At 45.0% G+C, this 17,444-nt stretch overlaps 1 protein-coding gene across 1 annotated transcript in view; it reads left to right on the top strand.

Moving 5' to 3' along the window:
• The window catches only part of sema5a (sema domain, seven thrombospondin repeats (type 1 and type 1-like), transmembrane domain (TM) and short cytoplasmic domain, (semaphorin) 5A), a 221,921-nt gene that overhangs the window by 6,577 nt on the left and 197,900 nt on the right, over positions 1–17,444 (top strand). Inside the window, 1 exon segment of the mRNA XM_024000082.3 lies at positions 2,573–2,623. The gene's annotated coding sequence lies outside the window, so the exon portion shown is untranslated.

The following is a 17,444-nucleotide window of genomic DNA, read 5'->3' as shown; positions in this document are numbered from 1 at the left end:
CTTCCTCTTTCCTCACTCTACTCAGCTTCAATCTCTCTGACAAGCAATTAGCTGCGACTATCGCCCCACAACTTGCACACACACCGAATGACCGCACGAAAAAGCTACATCATAAACTGTAGTAATTTCACGCCAGGTTTTAGTTCGAAATGATTTAAATTCTCACCAGAGAGGTAGAAACAGAGAGAGAGAGAGACATGTTACTGGCTGCGTGATTATTCTCACCGCTGTTTGGGTTCCTGAATGAGTGAATGGCTGTGGGTTGTATGGAACAGGCCTGACATGTCTACACGTCAAACAGAATTAGAAGTAGCAAACCAGCATTCTATTATCCTACACTAAAGCACGACAGCTAGCTCTGCTTCCTACACCCAAACCTGAAACCTCACTTCCTTACTGGAGCATGGAAATCTGTGTTGTGTTCTAAATCTGAAACATTGTTAAGACATCTTGTATGCCTGTTTTCTCAGGAGGGATCGTGTCAAGGGGTGTTTGTGAATGAGAAGTAAAATAAAGATGGACTTAACTCGTTACTAACAGGAGTCGTTTATACAGAATTAGAGGTGCTGTTGATCTGTTGATCTGGAGTCTGTTCTGCTTGTTGGAGTTAGAATTAGACTGCTGAGAGAGGAAGAGAGAGAAAATCTAATCAAYCAATTAAAATGGTATTTGTCACATGCTTCGTAAACAACAGGTGTAGACTAACAGTGAAATGCTTACTTCCGGGTCCTTTTTCAACAATGCAGAGTTAAATATAAGCAAATATATATAATAATACACMATTATAATCGAAATATTGACCAAAAAAAAGAGAGAGAGAAAAAAAAGAAGAAGAAAATGTAGAAAAGCAGTTATAAGGAGTAGTGAGTCAGGAGAGCAGGTAGAATGATAGACTATTAGAGAGAAAGAGAAGGAGTGAAAGAAAGTGGAAGAAAGAGTGAAAAAGCATATTGATTGCCTACCAGTGTATCAGTACAGAGGTTGCCCTTGAAGGAGAGGTAAAGAGAGTCATTATGTCATTGTTTCTGAGTCACTTTCTGTTTTTCTCTCTCTCAATTCAATTCAAAAGGCTTTATTGGCATGGGAAACATGTTTACAATGCCAAAACAAGTGAAATAGACTCTCTGTCTATTTCTCTCTCTCTCTCGCTCTCAATTCAATTCAATTTCTTGGCATGGGAAACATATGTTTACATTGCCAAAGCAAGTTAAATAGATAATAAACAAAAGGGAAATAAACCAAAAAAAATGTACAGTAAATATTACACTCACAAAAGTTCAAAAAGAATGAAGACATTTCAAATGTCATATTATGGCTATATACAGTGTTGTAACAATGTGGAAATAGTTAAATTACAAAAGAGAAAATAAATAAACATACATATGGGTTGTATTTACAATGGTGTTTGTTGTGGCAACAGGTCACAAAACAGGTCACAAATCTTGCTGCTGTGATTGCACACAATAGTTATGGGAGTTTATCAAAATTTGATTTATTTTTGAATTCTTTGTGGGTCTGTGTAATCTGAGGGGAATATGTGTCTCTAATATGGTCATACATTTGGCAGGAGGTTTGGAAGTGCAGCTCAGTTTCCACCTCATTTTGTGGGCAGTGTGCACATAGCCTGTCTTCTCTTGAGAGCCAGGTCTGCCTACGGCGGCCTTTCTCAATAGCAAGGCTATGCTCACTGAGTCTGTACATAGTCAACGTTTTCCTTAAGTTTGGGTCAGTCACAGTGGTCAGGTACTCTCTGTTTAGGGCCAAATAACATTCTAGTKTGCTTTGTTTTTTCGTAAATTCTTTCCAATGTGTCAAGTAATTATCTTCTTGTTTTCTCATGATTTGGTTGGGTCTAATTGTTTTGCTGTCATGGGGCTCTGTGGGGTCTGTTTGTGTTTGTGAACAGAGCCCCAGGACCAGCTTGCTTAGGGGGCTCTTCTCCAGGTTCATTTCTCTGTAGGTGATGGCTTTGTTATGGGAGGTTTGGGATTCGCTTCCTTTTAGGTGGTKAAATTAATGKCTCTTTTCTGGATTTTGATAACTAGCGGGTATCGCCCTACTTCTGCTCTGCATGCATTATTTGGTGTTTACATTGTACACAGAGGATGTTTTTTCAGAATTCTGCATGCAGAGTCTCAATATGGTGTTTGTCCCATTTAGTGAATTCGTGGTTGGTGAGCGGACCCCAGACCTCACAACCATAAAGGACAATGGGTTMTATTACTGATTCAAGTATTTTTAGCCAGATCCTTATTGGTATGTAGAATTTTATGTTCCTTTTGATGACATAGAAGTCCCTGCTAGTGGTTAGAGCGTTGGGCCAGWAACCGAAAGGTWGCTGGATCTAATCCCCGAGCTGACAAGGTAAAAACCTGTCATTCTGCCCCTGAGCAAGGCAGTTAACCCACTGTTCCCCCGGGTGCTGAAGACGTGRATGTTGATTAAGGCAGCCCCCTGCACCTCTCTGATTCAGAGGGATTGGGTTAAAAAAGGAAGACACATTTCAGTTGAATGCATTCAGTTGTACAACTGACTAGGTATCCCYTTTTCCCTTTCTTGCCTTGTCTCTCAGATCGTTGACAGCTTTGTGGGAGTTACCAGTGGCGCTGATGTTAAGGCCGAGGTATGTATAGTTTTTTTKTGTGCTCTAGTGCAACAGTGTCTAGATGGAATTTGTATTCGTGGTCCTGGCAACTGGACCTTTTTTGGAGCACCATTATTTTAGTCTTACTGAGATTTACTGTCCAGGTCTGGYAGAATCTGTGCAGAAGATCTAAGTGCTGCTGTAGGCCCTCCTTAGTTGGGGACAGAAGCACGAGATCATCCGCAAACAGTAGACCTTTAAYTTCAGATTCTAGTTGGGTAAGGCCGGCTGCTAGAGACTGTTCYAGTGCCCTCGCCAATTTGTTGATATATATGTTGAAGAGGGTAGGGCTTAAGCTGCATCCCTGTCTCACCCGCCGGCCCTGTGGAAGAAAAGTGTGTTTTTTGCCAATTTTAACCGCATACTTGTTGTTTGTGTAAATGGATTTTATAATGTTGTATGTTTTTCCCCCAACACCACTTTCCATCAATTTGTATAGCAGGCCATCATGCCAAATTGAGTCAAAAGCTTTTTTGAAATAAACAAAGCATGAGAAGACTTTGTCTTTGATTTGGTTTGTTTGTTTGTCTCTCTATCTTTCCCTCTTTCTCTCTCGCTCTGTCTATTTCTCTCTCTTTTCTCTCTCTCTCTCTCGCTCTCTCTACCTCCCTCTCTCCCACTCTCCCTCTCTCTCTCTCTTTCTCTCTCTCTCTCTCTCTCTCTCTCTCCTCTATTTCTCACTATCTCTTTCTCTAAGTGAGATGAATTGGAGTCAATGAGAGGATCTTTTCATAGCCTCTGGTAGTCGTATTTCAGTTCTGTCCTGTGTGTTTCGCACAGCAGCCTGTGGCCTGGAGTTTATCCTAAACGTAAGAGACATAGCTCGTGCGCCTTCTACAGAGCAGCTCAGTACTGTAGAAATGTCAAACCAATCAGAATTTATATTTATTTCACCTTTATTTAACCAGGTAGGCCAGTTGAGAACAAGTTCTCATTTACAACTGTGACCTGGCCAAGATAAAGCAAAGCRGTGCGACAAAAACAACAACACAGAGTTACACATAAACAAACGTACAGTCAATAACACAATAGAAAAAATCTATGTACAGTGTGTGCAAATGTAGAAGAGTAGGGAGGTAAGGCAATAAATAGGCCATAGAGGTGAAATAATTACAATTTAGCATTAACACTGGAGTGATAGATGTGCAGATGATGATGTGCAAGTCGAGATACTGGGGTGCAAAAGAGCAAGAAGATAAATAACAATATGGGGATGAGGTAGTYGGGTGTGCTATTTACAGTTTGGCTGTGTACATGTACAGGTACAGTGATCGGTAAGCTGCTCTGACAGCTGATGCTTAAAGTTAGAGAGGGAGATATAAGACTTTTTTTCCTATTCGTTCCAGTCATTGGCAGCAGAGAACTGGAAGGAAAGGCGGCCAAAGTAGGTGTTGGCTTTGGGGATGACCAGTGAAATATACCTGCTGGAGTGTGTGCTACGGGTGGGTGTTGCTATGGTGACCAGTGAGATGAGATAAGGCTGGGCTTTGCCTAGCAAAGACTTATAGATGACCTAGAGCCAGTGGGTTTGGCAACGAATATGTAGCGAGGGCCAGCCAACGAGAGCATACAGGTCGCAGTGGTGGGTAGTATATAGGGCTTTGGTGACGAAACGGATGGCACTGTGATAGACTACATCCATTTTGCTGAGTAGAGTGTTGGAGGCTGTTTTGTAAATGGCATCGCCGAAGTCAAGGATCAGTAGGATAGTCAGTTTTACGAGGGTATGTTTGGCAGCATGAGTGAAGGAGGCTTTGTTGCGAAATAGGAAACCAATTCTAGATTTAATTTTGGATTGGAGATGCGTAATGGGAGTCTTTGTATTTGTGGTTGTCCACATATTCTAAGTCAGAACCGTCCAGAGTAGTGATGCTAGTCGGGCAGGCGGGTGCAGGCAGCAATCGGTTGAAGAGCATGCATTTAGTTTTACTAGCATYTAAAAGCAGTTGGAGGCCATGGAAGGAGTGTTGCATGGCATTGAAGCTCGTTTGGAGGTTCGTTAACACAGTGTCCAAAGAAGGGCCAGATGTATACAGAATGGTGTCGTCTGTAGAAGACTATAGAAACACGGTAAATGTTTTAAATGGATCCTAAATCCTCAGGGATGTTGCCTTCTGTGTCATATCTAGATATTGCGTGTCTTTACGATAAGCAAGCCTTTTCATGCAGCAGCGTTTAAGTCGATGTGAGATTCATTAATCGCGTGGCTGCCTAGCCAGAGCAAGGCAGAAGGCAGCTAATTTGATCAGTGGATGAGATTTGAGTATGGAGCCTTCTTTAATCTTTGGCTAATGAAAAAAATGTATCTTAGCTTTGAAATCGTTATGAAAGGGTAATTAAGAAGATATCTTCTGAAAGATTTATCGTTAGTGAAAATGCATTTGATGAATGGTAATGATATTTAAAAAGATGCGCCAATGGATGACAGAAATAAAAACCTCTCAGCTGAACTTTTGGGGAGATTGTGTGATCATATCAWAAAGAGAATACTGTACAGACTTGTTGCATGTTCATGCAGAACAATAGGAGGGCGATAGAGAGGCAGACTGTCTGAGAAAGATGGACAGAAAGAGGCGAGAGACAGAATAGGAGGACGATAAAGATTGGAAGAGAATGGTTAGAAAAGGAAACAGAGAAAGTGGTTTCCGCTACAGGGAGGGAGATGCAGCTTAATGTCGTTTTTTTTCTCCATATGCACTGGACTGGGTGTTCCCAGGGGCCCCAGCTGCTCTGTATTGGTCTCTGTCTGTGGACTCCATATATCACTAACACAGACCTACACAGGTGGGAGAGGGAGGGAGGAAGAGAAGGAGGGGTGGAGAGTTAGAGAGTGTGAGGGAGAGAGGGAGAAAGAGAAAGGATTGAGAGAGGGAGGGAGTGAGAGAGAGAGAGAAAGTGGGATAGAGAGAGAGGGGGAGGGTGGGAGAGAAAGAGGAAGTAGCTCTCTGTAGAGATATGAATTAATGAATGGAGCTGGTACGTGGTCTACCAGTCAGTTCTCCACATGTCTGGCTTTAAATACAGTCTGCTTTTCTAATAAGCACACTCTCAGGGCACACACTCCTTGCGTACTCCAGTCCACACAAACGCTCACACACACATGGACACACACATCCCCCATTGTGCTCCCCACACTGTCTCATACACACATAGACACACACACACACACACTGCGGCTCCAGACAAGGGCTCCTGTGAGTCAGCCCTTTATTGGTGTGTATGTGTGTGTGTGGGGGGGGCATGCATGTGTCTGTCCCTACAGACACAGTGCTGTCTCAGTCCTAAAGGTGGACCACAGGCAGGATGTGTGGTCTGAACCATTGGCTCTGCATAACATGTCTCTATTCTGCCCTGAAAGAACTGCTCAGTCAAAAGGCCATGTGGGCATGGGATGTTTTAACAGTGGTAAACCACAGCTCCGTGTTGAACGCACCTCAGTGACATGATAGTTAGATTAGGGAGCTGCWTTCAAGATAAATAGTTATTTGGAGGTGAATGCTACTGTAGTCTGTTGTATGAGCGCAGGTTTAAAGTTACTCACTTTGTGTGGGGTGAGATTTCCTAACAGTATAGTACAGTATGTATGGTACACTTGCCTATCAATCGTCTAGCCATGTATTGTGTTAACCGACAGCTCATGCACTTGAGACGATGTATAACCCTCGGTTAACCTGAAAGACAATTGAGAAACTTGAGCGTTATCACGAGGAGTGCCCCTTTTTCCAGACACTATTAGTAACTGGTACACCAGTCTGATTTGGCTGGTTGTGAAACAAGAGAGTGTGATGCCTATTCTGGTGTATTTGAAACCTCCTGAGGTTTGGAGGCAGGTACATTGGAAAGCTGACTCTGTCCTGTTCCTTTCTGCCTCGTGTGCTGGGGACTGAACAGGGTTGTTTATTAACGATTCTGTAGGTGGCACAGCATTTTTCCTGACAACTGCTGAAGAGTTTGTTTATACTCTTACACAAGCAGGCAGGCTCATGCACACACACACACACACACACACACACACCACACCACACCACACCACACCCACACACACACACACACACACACACACACACACACACACACACACACACACACACACACACACACACACACACACAGAGACAACACAGAACACACAGAGACACAGAGAGGTTGTCTTGGTATCTGACAGGTGGACCAGCACCAAGCTCCTGGGCCACAGAGGAGATCTGACAGGAGAGAGGGAGGAAGGAGGGGGAGAGATAAAGAAAGGGATGGAGAGAGAAAGAGAACAAAAGAGATGTGCTCTCTGTTTCTGTGTATACTTTGCTAATAACTATTCAATCCTTATCCAAACATTTGGAGTCCGATAATCCAAATCCAGCAGGACCAAGCATGACTCTGATGCTATCATTAACATCCCTGCTTTTCCATTGCAACAAAGCCCTCCAGACATAGGGTCATTTCCATGTAAAAGGACCCATGAGCCACGTTTTTCAACCATTTTCCATCCTAAAAATTAGGAATAAGCAAAGGCCTCTGGTCACAGATGGAAAAGGGGTCTTAAAAAACATTACTAAAATGTATTAGAAATGTATGAAAACACAATAATGTTTTGCAGAAATGATTTGGCTAGTGTCTTGTAATTCTGTGACCAAAAACCCCAGATATCTTTCAGATATTTTCTAATTTCTCTCCCTCATGAGGAGGGATGATTATGAAAGTTCACAGAAGTAACAAGGAAAGGTAGACCTACCAATTAGTTATAGTTTTWTWAATGAATTATTAAATTATTAAAACATTCAACTCTGTTACCAAATCAGTAACTGATTGACCGGAAAATCTGTAACAGAATGACGGCAATTGAATTGGGCAAAATKAGAAATCATAGTAGTCACAAACTACAGTGCAGTAGAGTACAGTAGAGCACACATGAGTGTGCTTTTTAAAATAATTGTACCAATATGTTATTTGGATCATTTCTGGAGGTGAAGATTACATTTTAAATGGTGTCAGCATAATTTTATTTTCATTCATTTTTGGAGTAGAATGTCCTATTGAAATGTAATCAGAACTGAGCTTTTCACCTCTTCGACCCCCCGCCCCCTTTGACCTTTCCCACTGCTACATATGTTAAAACTGACCTTTCCCACTGCTACATATGTTAAAATTGACCTTAGATAAGTATAGAGGCGATTTGCTTCCTCCTTCACTGGGCTGTGATTCTTGGAGAGACAAAGCACGTAGAAAGTCAATACCAGAGCCGCTCTCCAGAGAGGCTGGTGTCATTTATTTTTCAGGCCTGAAAATGGTTTTCCAGTGCTAAATCTATACCGTACGTTTCTGTGAAATGCATTTAAACTCTAAGTGGGATGACTTTTGAATGAAATAAGAGAAATACTTATAGCTGATTGAAATTGATTCCCCTAATGATAGTGATGAATCATTGTCCTTGTGCTACGATGAGAATATAAGAGGTCCAAAACAAGCCTGAATCTGGATGTACGGTAGATGATGCAGAATATTTATAGATAGCCTGTTTGTTTCTCATGCGTCTCTGTTTTCAGATATCTTTGCTGTACCAGCCATCCTGAGATCCTGAGGACTCACGGCTGGGTTAGAGAGGCCGGCGGCTTGGTTAGAAAGATCTCACGGCTGGGTTTGAACATCTCAAACGGCTGGTGTAGAAAGAGATCTCACGTGCGGGTTGAAGAGAGACCGGCGGCTTGGTTAGAAGACTCACGGCTGGGTTAAACATCTCACGGCTGGGTTAGAAGAGAGATCTCACGGCTGGGTTAGAGAGGTCTCACGGCTGGGTTAGAAAGATCTCACGGCTGGGTTAGAGAGGTCTCACGGGTGGGTTAGAGAGGACCGGTGGCTGGGTTAGAGAGGTCTCACGGCTGGGTTAAGAGATGGCGTGCGGCTGGGTTAGAGAGGATCTCACGTGAGGTTAGAGAGTCTCACGGCTGGGTGGAAAGATCTCAACGGCTGGGTTGAGAAAGATCTCATGGCTGGGTTTGGAAAACAGTCTCACGGCTGAGTTAGAGAGCCGGCGACTGGGTTAGAAAGATCTCACGGCCGGGTTAGAGAGGTCTCACGGTGGGTAAGAAGAGAGATCTCACGGCTGGGTTAGAGAGGTCTCACGGCTGGGTTAGAAAGATCTCACGGCTGGGCTAGAGAGGTCTCACGGCTGGGTTAGAGAGGACGGTGGCTGGGTTAGAGAGGTCTCACGGCTGGTAAAGTTAGAGAGGCCGGCGGCTGGGTTAGAGAGGCCGCGGCTTGGTTAGAGAGATCTCACGGCTGGGTTAGAGAGGCTTACGGCTGGGTTAGAGAGTCTCACGGCTGGGTTAGAGAGGCCGACGGCTGGGTTAGAGAGGCCGACGGCTGGGTTAGAGAGATTCTCACGGCTGGGTTTAAGAAAATCTCAACGGCTGGGTTAGAGAGTTCTCACGGCTGGGTTAGAGAGGTCTCACGGCTGGGTTGAGAAAGTCCTCAACGGCTTGGGTTAGAGAGTATTCACGGCTGGGTAAGAGAGCCTGACGCTGGTTAGAGACGCTCACGGCGGGTTAAGAGGGTTCAGCTGTTAGAGATGCCGGTGGCTGGGTTAGAAAGATCTCACGGCTGGTTTGAAGGCCGGCGGCTGGGTTAGAAAGATCTCAACGGCTGGGTTAGAAAGATTCATCGGCTGGGTTAGATAGGTCTCACGGCTGGGTAGAAAGATCTCACGGCTGGGTTAAGAGAAGGTCTCATGGCTGGGTTAGAGAGGCCAGCGGCTGGTAAGAGAGGCCGCGGCTAGGGTTAGAGAGATCTCACGGCTGGTTTAAAAAATTTCACGGCTGGAGAGAGATCTCACGGCTGGGTTAGAGAGGTCTCACGGCTGGTTAGAGAGTCCTCACGGGCTGGGGTTAGAGAGGTTTCACGGCTGGGTTAGAGAGGCCTGACGGCTGGGTTAAGAGAGGCTCACGGCTGGGTTAGAGAGGTCGTCACGGCTGGGTTAGAGATGCCGGTGGCTGTTAGAAAGATCTCACGGCTGGGTTTGAGAGGCCGGCGGCTGGGTTAGAGAATCTCACGGCTTGGGTTAGAAAGATCTCACGGCTGGGTTAGATAGGTTCCTCAGCGGGCTGGGTTAGAAAGATCTCACGGCTGGGTTAGAGAGGGTCATGGCTGGGTTAGAGAGGCAGGCGGCTGGGTAAGAGAGGCCGGCGGCTGGGTTAGAGGAGATCTTACGGCTGGTTAGAGAGGGCTTACGGCTGGGTTAGAGAGGTCTCACGGCTGGGTAAGAGAGCCGGCGGCTGGGTAGAGAGATCTCACGTGTGGGTTAAAATAATCTCACGGCTGGGCTGGAGGAGGTCTCATGCTGGGTTAGAGAGGTTCATGGCTGGGTTAGAGAGGTTTCACCGGCGGGTTAGAGGAGGCCCTCACTGGCTGGGTTAGAGAGCCCTCACGGCTGGGTTAAAGAGGCCTCACGCTGGTTAAGAGAGTTCCAAGCGGCTGGTTGTTAGGAGGATGGCGGCGAGCTTTGGGTTAGAAAGAATCTCCGGCTGGGGTTGGAGGAGCCGGCCACGGTCGAGCTCACGGCGTGGATCGGTGGTAGAAGATCTCACGGCTGGGTTAGATAGGTCTCACGAGTGGGTTAGGAAGAGAATCTCCGGAGGGTAAGGAGGTTTCACGGCGGTGTTAGAGAGGATCTTCGAGGCTGGTGTTAGAAGATCTCACCGGTGGGTTAGAGAGGTCTCAGTGTAAGCGAGTTAGAGTGCCGGGCGTGGGGTTAGAGATGTCTCACGTAGGTTTAGAGAGAAGTGCTGCAACGGCTGGGTTAGAGGATCCGCGGCTGTTAGTTAGAAAGATCATCTCTGGGTTTGAGAGAGAGCCTGGCGGCTGGGTTAGAAAGATGTCACGGCTGGTTAGAAGATTCACGGCTGGGTTAGAGAAGTCGCCTACGGCTGGGTTTAGTAGTGGCGGCGGTGGGTAGAGCGGCTCAAGGCGGCTTGGGTTAGATACGGTATCACGGCTGTTTAGGAGATTAGGGTAGAAAGACTCTCACGGCTGGTAGAGATCAGGGTAGATCCCAGGACGCTGGGTTTAGAGAGATCCACGCTGGGTTATGAGAGGGCTTACGGCTGGGTTAGAGAGATCCTCTCACGGCTGGGTTAGAGAGGCTACGGTCGGTGGGTTAAGAGAGTCTCACGGCTGGGTTAAGGCCCCTGTAAAGTCTCAAGGCTGGGTTATAAGCTAGGTTAGAAAAATCTCAGACGCATGTGTTAGAGAGGCTGCCCGTTAGAATCGGCTGGGTTGAGATACCACGGCTGATAGAGGCCTCACGGTGGTAGAGACAGTTGTAGAGAGGCAGCGTTAGGCTCACGGCTGGGTTGCGTGTAGAAAGATTCAGTATACGGTGTAAAGCTTGAGACCGGCGGTTAGTAGAGGATCCACGGCTTGGGTTAGAGGCGTGAGAAGCTATCACGGGCTGGGTTATAGAGCAGGATCTCACGCGAATCAATCGGCTGGGTTAGGAGGTTCACCGGGTTAGAGAGGCCGCTGGCTAAACTCGGCTGGGTTTAGAGAGGTCAACGAGCTGGGGTTAGAAGAGTCATCACAGGCTGGGTAGAGGTTTAGACACGACTGTTGAGGCCAGCGGCTGTAGAGGTCTGGCGTGGTTGAAGAGGCGCGGCAGGTGGGACAAGGCTAAGGCTTGAAAGATCTCACGGCTGAGAGGTCTCACGCTGTTAGAAAGATCTCACAAGAGCTGGGTTATGAGAGGTCTCAGGCTGGGTTAAGTGGTCTCTCCTGGTAGAGATGCTACGGCATGGGTTAAGAGGCCGAGCGGCTGTTTAAGATTCGGCTGGGTTAGAAAGGACCCGCTGTGGTTAGAGAACCGTGTTAGGAGTCTCACTGCGGTTAGGCCGTGGGTTAGAGAGGTCTCAATGCTGGGTTAAGAGCGTCTCGCTGGTTAGAGAGGACGGGCGTGGGTTTAGAAAGATCTCACAGCGGGTTGGGGTCTGGCTGGTTTAGAGAGGTCGTCACGGGGTTTAAGAGAGGTACCACGGCTGCGGTTAGAGAGGTCTACTGCTGGGTTAGATAGAGGGTCTCTACGGCTGGGTTAGAGAGGCGGCGTGGGTTAAAGAGAAGGACGGCGCTAGGTAGAGAAGGTCCACGGCTGGGTTAGACAAGATCACACGGCTGGGTTAAGGAGGGTCTCACGACTGGGTAAGACAAAGATCTCACAGGGCTGGGTTAGAGAGGTCTCACGGCTACATCGAGTGAGTATAGAGTAGGTACTCACGGCTGGTATACGAACGATGTCTCACGGCTGGGTTAGAGAGAGGCCGGCGGCTGGTCAGAGAGAATTCTCACAAGCTGGGACTTAAGAGGCCGGCGGCTTGGGTTAGAGAGGCCGTGGCTGGGTTAGAGGAGAGTCTCAACTGCACGGGCTTAGAGCGGTCTACACTGACCTGGTTGAGAGGTCCCTCACCTGCTAGGGTAGAGCGAGCTCACGGCTGGTTAGAGAGGGCCAGCGGCTGGTAAGAAAGTCTGACAGCTGGGTTAGAGGTCTCACGGCTGGGTAAGAGGAGGTTCTCACGGCTGGGGATAGAGAGGGTCTCACGGCTGGGTTTAGAGAGGTCCACGGCGGTTAGAGAGGGTCTCACGACTGAAGGTTAGGAGAGGCAGAAGTACAGGCTCAGTTACAACAGCGATTATCAAGCGTCCCATAGATGGCTATATGTTACAATGGTAATGAGACGACAGGACTGGGTTTACCCTTGAGATTATGACTTTCTAGTGTTGAGCATCGAAACATCGGATTGAAATCAGGCAGGGTGGTTGTTTTGCCKTACCCCAGCWTCTTCCTCCTACCTGTTTTGATWGAATAGTGTAATAACACTTWGTAGCTAAGGAGKGAGGGGCTATTCARCGGAACCATATCCTGTTGCACCACACTAAAAATAGCTTCCTGCGCCCCTCTGAAGCAAAGTTCCTGTTATGTGGGATCCTCTCTCTCTCTCGTTATTGGCAAGTGAAAAAGATAATAAACAAAAGGGAAATAAACAAAAAATGAACAGTAAACATTACACATTTTAAATGTCATATTATGGCTATATGCAAATAGTTCAAGTACAAAATGGAAAATAAATAAACATATATATAGGTTGTATTTACAATGGTGTTTGTTCTTCTCTGGTTTCCCGTTTCTTCTTGCAGGTCACAAATATTGCTGCTGTGATGGCACACTGTGGTATTTCACCCAATAGATATGGGAGTTTATCAAAATTGGATTTGTTATCGAATTCTCTCTCTCTTTCTGTCTCTCTCTCCCTCTATGAGCCTCTTCACACTAGACTTTTCATAACAATAGAGTCGGCTACACATATTACTCAAATGTAAACTTGTGTACTTACTACGTCTCGACTGATACCTCCAGAGGCAGAGCATTACACTCCCCCGATAGTTGCCTGCCTTGAAGCAGGGCAGTTTAAACACAATTGTCTCATTGAGCCAACACTCCTACAGTATAAATGGAAATAGCAGAGCAATGTTATTAAAAAAGCTGATATGTATAGACATTTTCCTAATATTTCAGACTTGTTTTATTGAGTTTTTACCTGAAAAATATCAGCCTGTTACATACTGAAATTATTTTAGTAGCTGCCGGCTGCACTTCCACGTAAAACTATGGAAGCCCATCCTCACCACCAAAGGTTGTAAAATGTAGATCATACAAATAGGAGMATTTTTAGGGCATTTTTTAACTATGGCCCAGAGTTTTTCCTGATCTGGTAGTYGGCTAACTTAACTAACTCCCAACCCTGGCTGTAGGGTAGGACATAGTAATGAATCAGCTTTATATGGGCTACGATAGGACCAGMTCATTTTTCTTATTAGGTCATATGGTTAAAAAAAGAACTTCTGTAAAATCTCTTGGCCCTAGGGAGGACGAAAACATTCGATCCCTTTACACAGACAAAGAGACAACTGCGATTGGACAGTAAAACGAACAGGGCTGAGCTGGCTGTATGCAGGTTGAATCATGTAGGCCTTTGCATCTGTAATTAAAAATATACTCATACAGTATGTCATCACTATTGTGTTGATTGATTCATTCCMGTCAATAATGTTTGATTAAAAAGCCTAGGAGGCCTAGCCACCCGAAGTTTGATTAAAAAACAAATTTGATCACATTCACATTTTCTCAGAACACAAATAAATAGGCCTATTTTAAACTTGAAATACACATCTTAGGCTATGAAAACATTATGTTACGTTTCCCCAGGCCCAGATGGGATCAGAGCGCATAGGCTTCTCTAGGTTACCGGCAGCTGTGGTTGTTATCAAAATGAAGCCTGGTTTGTTKTCATTTTATAAGGTAGGCCTCCTGTACTTTAATATTCATATGAGAGGGTTAATTGTTCATTTTTAATAGGCTAACGTTTCTTGATGAAGATTGGCTGTTAGCAACTCTGTGCATTTGTCTTGAAATGAAATGTTCTACAGAGAAAATAAAGCAAAGATGTCATGTGAATTGAATTGAAGGTGAAGTAGATAATATACAAAAGTGAAATGAACAGTAAACATTACACTCACAGAAATTCCAAAAGAATAAAGACATTTACAGATGTCACATTGTGTGTATATACAGTGTTGTAACGATGTGCAAATAGTTAAAGTACAAAAGGGAAAATAAATATGGGTTGTATTTACAATGGTGTTTGTTCTTCACTGGTTGCCCTTTTCTTGTGGCAACAGGTCACAAACCTTGCTGCTGTGATGGCACACTGTGGTATGTCACGCGGAGGGAAATATGTGTCTCTAATATGGTCATACATTTGGCAGAAGGTTAGGAAGTGCAGCTCAGTTTCCACTTCATTTTGTGGGCAGTGTGCACAAAGCCTTTCTCAATAGCAAGGCTATGCTCACTGAGTCTGTACATAGTCAACACTTTCCTTATGTTTGGGTCAGTCACAGTGGTCAGGTATTCTGCCACTGTACCCTATGTTTAGGGCCAAATAGCATTCTAGTTTGATGTGTTTTTTCGTAAATTCTTTCCAATGTGTCAAGTAATTATCTTCATGTTTTCTCATGATTTGGTTGGGTCTAATTGTTTTGCTGTTCTKGGGCTCTGTGGGGTCTGTTTGTGTTTGTGAACAGAGCCGGTGATGGCTTTGTTATGGAAGGTTTGGGAATCGCTCCCTTTTAGGTGGTTRTAGAATTTAACGGCTCTTTTCTGGATTTTGATAATTATCGGGTATCGGTCTAATTCTGCTCTGCATGCATTATTTGGTGTTTWACGTTGTACACTGAGGATTTTTTTGCAGAATCTCAATTTGGTGTTTGTCCCATTTTGTGAATTCTTGGTTGGTGGGTGAACCTCAGACCTCACAACCATAAAGGGAAATGTGTTCTATTACTGATTCAAGTATTTTTAGCCAGATCCTAATTGGTATGTCTAATTTTATGTTCCTTTTGATGGCATAGAATGCCCTTCTTGCCTTGTCTCTCAGATTGTTCACAGCTTTGTGGAAGTGACCTGTGGCCCAATGACAATCGCTGAATGTCATTACACTTTYTGGTGTTTTGTAACAGCTGTTTCTTTCCATTCATCAAATGGTGCGAGTGCACAGTGCTCTGTTTGGATGCTCAAATTATTTTGGTGTGGACGGGCATRCACAGGTAGCCTACTTTTTTCAGTGATTTGTTTGACAATAAGATGAAAACATCATAACTGATTGTGTTCATGCCAAATTAAAAGTTAATACAAAATAAATGATCTTTAAATGACATGTCTTTTCTATTAGGCCCATACGTGTTTTGGACTGGGCCTAATAGTAAAGACGTTATTTAACGGTAAAAACATGTTTATAACCAAATTAAAATGAGACGAATGTCACGGTTATAATTCACACTCTGGTGTTAGGTGTTACGAAATACAGAACAACAAGCCCCAGAACCCATTGCTGTTAGGTCTGACTCTGATAACTCTCAAAAGTCCACTTGGGTTCTCTCACCTTACTGGAGACAAAAACTTAGACCTGTTATCTGTGGCACTAAAGCTCTCTCACTCACTCACTCTCTCTCTCACTCTCTCACTCACTCTCTCACTCTCTCACTCTCTCGTTCTCCCTCTCACCTTATTTCTGTCTCTCCCTCCCTCCCTCCCCTCCATCTCTGTGCATGTCACAAATATTAGTCACAAATATTATCTAAATGATTCCTCATTCACTAAGTCAAATATAGGTTACTTTCTGGCCTGGTCCCATTGAGATATGAAAGAGTCATTCATGACTCACGGTAATTGATAGCTTTGAATGTGTCTGTCTCTGTGTGTGTCATATCATGGGCAGCCAGATATGATACAAGATAGAATCATGGTAATTTGCAAGTTCACCTTTTCACATTTTCCACTTGTTTGATTGTGATAAAAAAACATGTCTGACCCCCTCCCCCTTAATCAATCATGAAACTCTATATGAACCGAAAGACCCMTTATAGCTTTGTCTGATTGTTGTAGTTGTTAAGAAATGTCTCTCCTGTAATTGACCATTGACAGACAGCTTCATGGTGAGTGGTGACTGAGCCATAGAGAATGTTCTGGTCAAGCTGACGGAGATATAGCTGATTGTTAAGAAGGGAGAGGTAGAGGGGGATAAGGAAGGAGGGAGTGGTTGAGGGGAGATAAGGAAGGAGGGAGAGCTAGTGGGGATAACGAGGGAGGGAGTGGTAGAGGGGGATAATGAATTTATTTTACTAGGCAAGTCAGTTAAGAACAAATTCTTATTTTCAATGATGGCCTAGGAACAGTGGGTTAACTGCCTTGTTCAGGGGCAGAACGGCAGATTTTTACTTTGTYAGCTCGGGGATTTGATYTTGCAACCTTTCGGTTACTAGTCCAACGCTCTAACCACTAGGCTACCTGCCACCCCATAATGAAGGAGGGAGTGGTAGAGGGGGATAATGAAGGAGGGAGAGGTAGCGGGGGATAATGAAGGAGGGAGAGGTAGAGGGGATAAGGAAGGAGAACAATTCTATTTTATTTCTTTTTTTTTTTTTTTCTTTTTTCAATGAAGCGAGGACAGTAGAGGGAAGGAGGGAGGGGAAAGGAAGGAGGGAGAGGTAGAGGGAATAATGTGGTATAAGTTCGCACAAGATCTTTCATGTACCAACCAGGCCTAACAGTGATGGAATGTTCCACAGAAACAGTTAGACGTATGTTCTCGTTATTTTTTCCCTGAGTATCAAGAGTTAGTTTCAGTGTGTGTGTGATCTCACATCTGCCCCCCCCCCCCCCCCCCCCCCCCCTCATCTCTTGCTCCCACGCACGCCACACACAAAAAAGGGACAAGTTAAGGAGGATATTTAATCGGGACTCGAAAAGAGTAGATTGGAATGTGTGTGTGTTCCGGGAGAAGGCGTTGTACACCTGGAGACCACATGTACCCCCCACACACACACCACTATGGACGTTTTCGAGTGGAAAAGTCTTCAGTCATGAAAGTGAAGGGTGGTGGTGCTCATTAGGACGTTATTTTATGAGAGCTCCACTACTTTGATCAACCTCCACGACACCACTCATACCAGCACAGTCAGCCCCTACTATACACAGCACACGCGCACAAACACACACCACGCACACACAGGGACAGGAACAAGACATGCTTCTCTCTCTCTCTCACACACAACACACACACACACACACCACACCACACACACACACACACACACACACACACACACACACACACACACACTCACACTCGACACTCACACTCCACACTCACAACTCACACTCATCACACTCACAACTCCACACATCACATCAACACACACACACACC

The sequence above is a fragment of the Salvelinus sp. IW2-2015 genome, linkage group LG14, assembly GCF_002910315.2.
Source record: "Salvelinus sp. IW2-2015 linkage group LG14, ASM291031v2, whole genome shotgun sequence".
NCBI lineage: Eukaryota > Metazoa > Chordata > Actinopteri > Salmoniformes > Salmonidae > Salvelinus > Salvelinus sp. IW2-2015.
This window is presented reverse-complemented; position numbering and strand designations above follow the sequence as displayed.